Source organism: Tenrec ecaudatus, chromosome 6 (genome assembly GCF_050624435.1).
Source record: "Tenrec ecaudatus isolate mTenEca1 chromosome 6, mTenEca1.hap1, whole genome shotgun sequence".
NCBI classification, from domain to species: Eukaryota; Metazoa; Chordata; class Mammalia; order Afrosoricida; family Tenrecidae; genus Tenrec; species Tenrec ecaudatus.
The window spans coordinates 48,632,247-48,638,246 of record NC_134535.1 but is presented as its reverse complement, the minus strand read 5'-3'; the positions used below and the strand labels follow the sequence as shown (position 1 = coordinate 48,638,246).

Below are 6,000 nucleotides of genomic sequence, written 5' to 3'. Positions count from 1 at the left end.
TTTTCGATCAATAAATGTTAACTAATTTTAGCATTTAATTAACATTGTTAGTTATTTAGAAAGCAGTAATTAGAATGTCTTGGTGATCTACTTTTGAGAATTAGCCAGTATTAAAACGTAGGGATCACAACGGAGGATTGCCCTATCAGCTGATTTTGAATGCATCATCTGCGAGATCAGTTCCTAGTGGATGACATCACACTTAATGACAAAACGAAGAGGGTCAACCAGGGGGGGAGGTGCTGCTGGTGTCTCTGAGCTATCTAGTGCCATCCTTGTTACTGCAGCAACCCCGCACTGAGAAAATGACCCTTCATGGCACCCTCAAGGGCCACAATGGCCAGGTGACCCAGGTGGCTACCACTCTGAAATTCCCGACAGAATACCATCTGCCTCTCAAAATAAGATCATCATTATGGGGAAACTCAGCAGTGAATACTATGGTATTCCCCAACATGCTCGGTGTGGTCACTCACACTTTTTAGGGATGTAGTCTTCTCTTCTGATGACCAGTCTGCCCTCCCCGGCTCCTGCGATGGAACACTATGCCTCTAGGGCTTCACAATGGGCACGACCACACTTGGATTTCTAAACTCTACAGGGATGGGCTGAGTGTCTCTTTTGACACCCAGCAGACTGTCACTGGCTCCCGAGATAAACTCGGTCTGCCGTGGGACACTCTGGGTGTGAGCCACTCAGAATGGGTGCTGTGTGTCCACTTTTCATCCACCAGTGGCAATCTCACCATTGTCTCCTGGGGCTGGCACAAGTTGGTTAACGTGTGGAACCTGGCTCATTGCAAGCTGAAAGCCAACCACGTGGCCCACACAGATGACTTAAAACTTGGGACTCTCTCCAGATAGACTCCTCTGTGCTTCTCTCTGGGGCCAGGATGACCAAGCCATGCTGAGGACATCGATGAAGGCAACACCATTATACCCTTGATAGAGGGGATACCATAAACATCTTGAACTTCAGTACCAACTGCTACTGGCTCTGTGCTGCCATAGGCCCCAGTATCAAGACCTAGGACTTGAAAGGCAAGATCATTGTAGATGACCTGAAGCAATTATTTATCAATGCTAATAGCAAGGCTGAGCTACAGTCCACCCCTATACCCCTCCAGAGAACCTCCTTGGCCTGGTCTGATTGCTAGACTCTGCTGGTTTACACAGATAGCCTGGAGCAAGGGTGTCAGGTAATGCTCAGCTTTTGTCATGAAAACAAACTGGCTTTCTGAAAACAACAAGCAAGGATGACAGAGTGCCTCAATGAGGGGAGCGGCACAATAGTTGACACAATGCACTCAAGTGTAAGACATTGATCATGAGTATGACACAGGACCATTAAATGTCTCCTTTTGTTATGTTAGGTCACCGTGACTCAGAATTCACTCTCTAGCAGCTATCTATGGAATTGGTTTGTAATGGGATCCAATAATGAGCTATGGAAGTGGTTTTCTTAAGAAGATTCTTTGGCTTGGCTTGAATTTGGGTTGCGTTCCATATTCCATATTCATTTAACTGAGGTAGGGACAGATAATACATTGAAATAATGCCGATGATTCTTTGTGAGCAAATGATAGAGGAGCCAAGAACTCACGTTCCCTTAGAAAGCATTAATTCTATGCAAGTGTGAACCCTGATCAGTCTGGTTTTGATTACAATGCTAGACCATCTCTCCCTGCCTTCCACATTGGCTTAAAAACCTAACCACTCAATAGGATGAAGTTATTGTATGGCCAGGGGGTGCAAAAACTAGGAGTGTAGTTTCTAAATATTCTAATTCCTCAGTATTTAAAATATCTGAATAGCCATGTTTTTAAAATAACAAAGTTATTTGATTGATAATGAAGACAATATTTCCAGTCTGGTGTCTAATACTTTTACTTCCCAGCAGCATAATACCACTTTGGTCAGGGTGAACCACTGCACAAGTTGCAGCTCCTTCAGAAGAAATAATGAAAACAATCGGAAACACACGATGCACATGCATGAGGAGAAACCAGTACCATTGCCCAATCCTGCCCCCTATTTGTGAAATACCCTTGGCTCATCTTCACGCTGTGCATTTATGATAATCCCTTAGAGCAGGGGTGTTGTTTCTTCCAGTTTTTGTAGCACCAAATACACACAGTGGCTATTGATACGTAATTCCCAAAAGTCATTCAAATATTTGTAACAGATCATAAGTTTTCCGGACCTTTGTTTTTATCCGTGTCTCTGGCCTGAAGCATTTTTCATGAGCTGAAGCTGTAGCATGAGATTGAGTTCCATCCCAGTGTCTGCACTGATGTGATTTTTCTGAGTAATACTTTAATATCCTTTCATATTGCAATGTTCAAAACATTGTCATGCACAGCAAATCACCTATGCATTTTAGACAGTTATGGAGAATCATTTTAAACGATGCCCCCCAAAGTACAGCGTAGCATAAAGGAGAGGGGCATTGGGTTAGGCTGCATGGGTGTAAACTGTAGTGCTACTCTCTAGCCGTGTGACCTTGGGCAATCCACATAACACCTGTGCTTGTCTTCCTATCTATCCAAACTGGAAACTTCTTATTGTGGAAGGGATCAAATGAGATAAACCAAGAAATTGCTCAGCACAGGTGATAGAACATAGTATGCACCTAATAAATCTCAGTTATGAAATAAGTATTATTTACCTACATCACTGGGGTTTGCGGTAACTGTGGTAGGTGGACAAACTGAGCAGAATTTTTTAATGGTGTGCGTAGGAAACCAATCTCATATTAATCCGGGCACATTTTCCTGGGGCTAGGGAATTTCATTCATTTGTATCAGAGGTGACAGAGACCCAGTGAACAGGAGACTCTAGCTACAGCTGGAGGAAATGGAAGAACACCTCAGTGCCTCACACTGAGCTCCATGCATGGGGACACTCATCCGTTTTCCATTTGCAGTTCCATAACTTAGCACCTGGTATATGCACAGTAGTTACTCATTAAATGAATGAACACAGGGAAAAGTCTAAAGGTATGTGATTCAACTTTAGCTTAGGTACATGCAAAGAGTCAGATATGAAGGGAAAAGTCGTCTTTTGAAAGCAGAAGAAAATTTGGGGATGTTATATCTAATTACTTGGAATTCTTTAGAGGAAAGTTGTTGATAATTTTGAAAGGAACATTCATGATATTCATAATGAAACATTTTCCCCTCACTTTTACAGAATAAATAATTTAATAAAATGGATGATAGAATTCTAGGTTGGAATAAAAATTTAGAAACAGTTTGATGCTTGAAAGAGAAACACCAAATTCACTGTCATCAACTCAATTCCGGCTTATAGCGACACTATTTTTGAAAGCCCCCTGTAAAACACGCAATCTGCTCTCCTACACGATTACAAAAGTTGAGAACATTCATTCCAAGGAGTTCCCTAAATCTCCAGATATCCTTATCTGAATGTCCTGAAATCCTTGAAATACTTGAATTTCATTCCAAATTTATATACCTGAAAATATTCATCAAGACGCAATTCTGGTGTTCACATGAAGTTTTGAAATTAAAGACACTCTATATGATAGAGACTGCTAAGATTTAGGAAATTATCAGTGCACAAATTGCTTTTTGTCCTTCTACCTGTCAGTCATCCATCCATTCATTCAACAAATACGGACTGCCTACTATGTCAGGCACTGGAGCCACAACCCCCTGGGAAACAGCAGTCAATTAGGCAGTCACAGTTCCTTTTCTAATGAAATTTGTCATCTAGGAAGAAACCAGATGGGGGTGGGAGGCAGTTACTCATATTTGGGGAGATCTTTTTACGTGGAGGTCTTCTTGACTTTCAGTGTTGATTTCTGCTTTACAATGTTGCCTAAGTCTGGCCTTACCAACAGACTGGATCTGTCTGACAAACAGAAACTAGCTAAAATCTGAGAAATTCAGGCATAATTCACATATCCACAAGTATCTAGCGATGTCTAAAATGATGTAGACAAAATATTCCCATGTAGCGGAGTTGTACAGACACAGCGGAGTAAAATGAAATGAGATAACATCAGTTTGATTCGTTGCTGCTGGAAACTGCATTTGGAAATTAGTGTCATCCATATCTGCCGAGTTCCTTAGAGACAGCCTTGAATGACTGAGAAAACAGAAGCCTCTGAAGAGGAGGTTTTGCATTTAGATCTTAGAATGGTCTTTAAAGACAGTGGCAATTCACATAACTAGAGCAGTTCCTATTGATTACATGATTGAGGAAGCACAAAGTCTGTTATTCTTTCCCAATTCAATGATAATGTAAACCCAGTATCCCCCTGCAGATGTTCTATTCCAAATAGCAACAGAATCAAAACACGAATGCTCTAACCAGACTGTCCGGGTTTTCTTTGACTAAAGTAGGCTTTGTCCATTGGCCTTAATGTTATACCAGGAAAGAGTTGAGGAAAAAAGGCATCCTATTGGCCACCAATCGGATCAACAGAAAGAAACCAACAATTCATCAGGATAAAGAACTAACTGCTGTACAGTGGCTCCACCTCCCCCCAACCCTATGGGATACAACTAGCTGCCCCTGTGGGATTCTGAGATTATAGATAATTACAGGAGTGTGAACGAAGCCTCATCTCTCTCCTGTAGAGGGGTAATGGTTTCAAACTGCCCAGCTTACCTGCCGGCACCATCAGAGCGCCTCTGATGACAAAGAAAGTCACCAATAAAAGTCACACATTATTTTCCCTCAACATTGATGACCTGATTTGTGTGTAACGATTGGTCAGTACGAGCTATCTGGTGTGCTTATTTTAAATCTTAATATGATTTTGGGCATGTCAGTGGCTCGCATATGACTTTTAACAACAAACAGCATTAGTATAAATTATGGTATTTCTTTATCTTCTTCATTTTTCCTTTCCCATAAGCCCCAATGCCAGTGAAGGTTAGAGAGTCACAAGGAGCCTAATTCTCTGGTACAGGGTTTTGAGTCTCTGATCAAAACTGTAGGTGAAGGCTTGAAGATCAGTAAATTCAAACTTTCATGGATTAAAACTGGCCCTTTTGCTGGTCATTTGTATGTACGTAATGGGTGCTCCTTCATTTTGATCAACAACTTGGAATACATTTATCAGCATTTGACGTTATTGGAGTGGGCATGAATTAGCAAAGACTTGAAGAACGCACAAAATAGAAGGCATCTGCTCCCTTGTAGCTGCTTCTGTAAGACCATAATAATATTTGCATTGGTAGGAAAATATATGGATAGCTTTCATTTTAACCAAACAACTTTCTGCTAAATAAAAACATCTCCATCTTAGGCTTCACATTCACACAGTGTTTTGAAATGGTTGAAGTGACCATTTTCTTAATATGAGGAGGTCCACTTCCCTTCGTGAGAATTGTGTGGCATTGTTTGGACAACTTGAACACTTTAGCACTTGTTAAATGATAACTAAAATATATGTTTTATTTTTTCTTATAAAAATGGGAACTACCTCTCTCAACCTGGATCATACTGACATCATCTCCATTCACTCATTCCCTTTCATTGTGTTTCTCTCTTTTGTACACACCTGGTACACAACATACACAGGATCCTCACACCTAGTCGCTTTAAAAAAAAGTATGTTTTGAAGGATGGAAATCCTAGGATATTGTTGAAATAGGTGCACTTCTTAGTTTCATTGTTTTCTGGTGGTTGATCTGCAATGAAGAGCAGGTAGAACTTGGTATTGATGAGTGCCATCCACAAGGACCAAAAAACCAAAAAGTGCTGGGTAGTTCTAACCAGTTTTGCTTTATCTCCAAAAAGAGAGCTTCTAATCTCAGCTTCAAAATTTTCTAGTTGGGCAGACTGTCTGAAACGTCAAATTTATTCCATCCAGGGAAATTAGCTTTTACATTCGAGAGTAGGGAATATTTGAATATCCATCTCAGTGTTAATCTTCTATTGCAAATATTTCATCTTGTGTCAAGAGAATTTGTGTGTGCTTTCAATATTTAAATGCCCAAATAATGGTTGCTTCTTCTTCATTCCA

General features: G+C 40.6%; 1 pseudogene; it reads left to right on the top strand.

The window, feature by feature from the left end:
* Positions 1-235: 235 nt before the first annotated feature.
* LOC142451395 (small ribosomal subunit protein RACK1-like) lies at positions 236-1,240 on the top strand (annotated as a pseudogene).
* Positions 1,241-6,000: the final 4,760 nt, after the last annotated feature.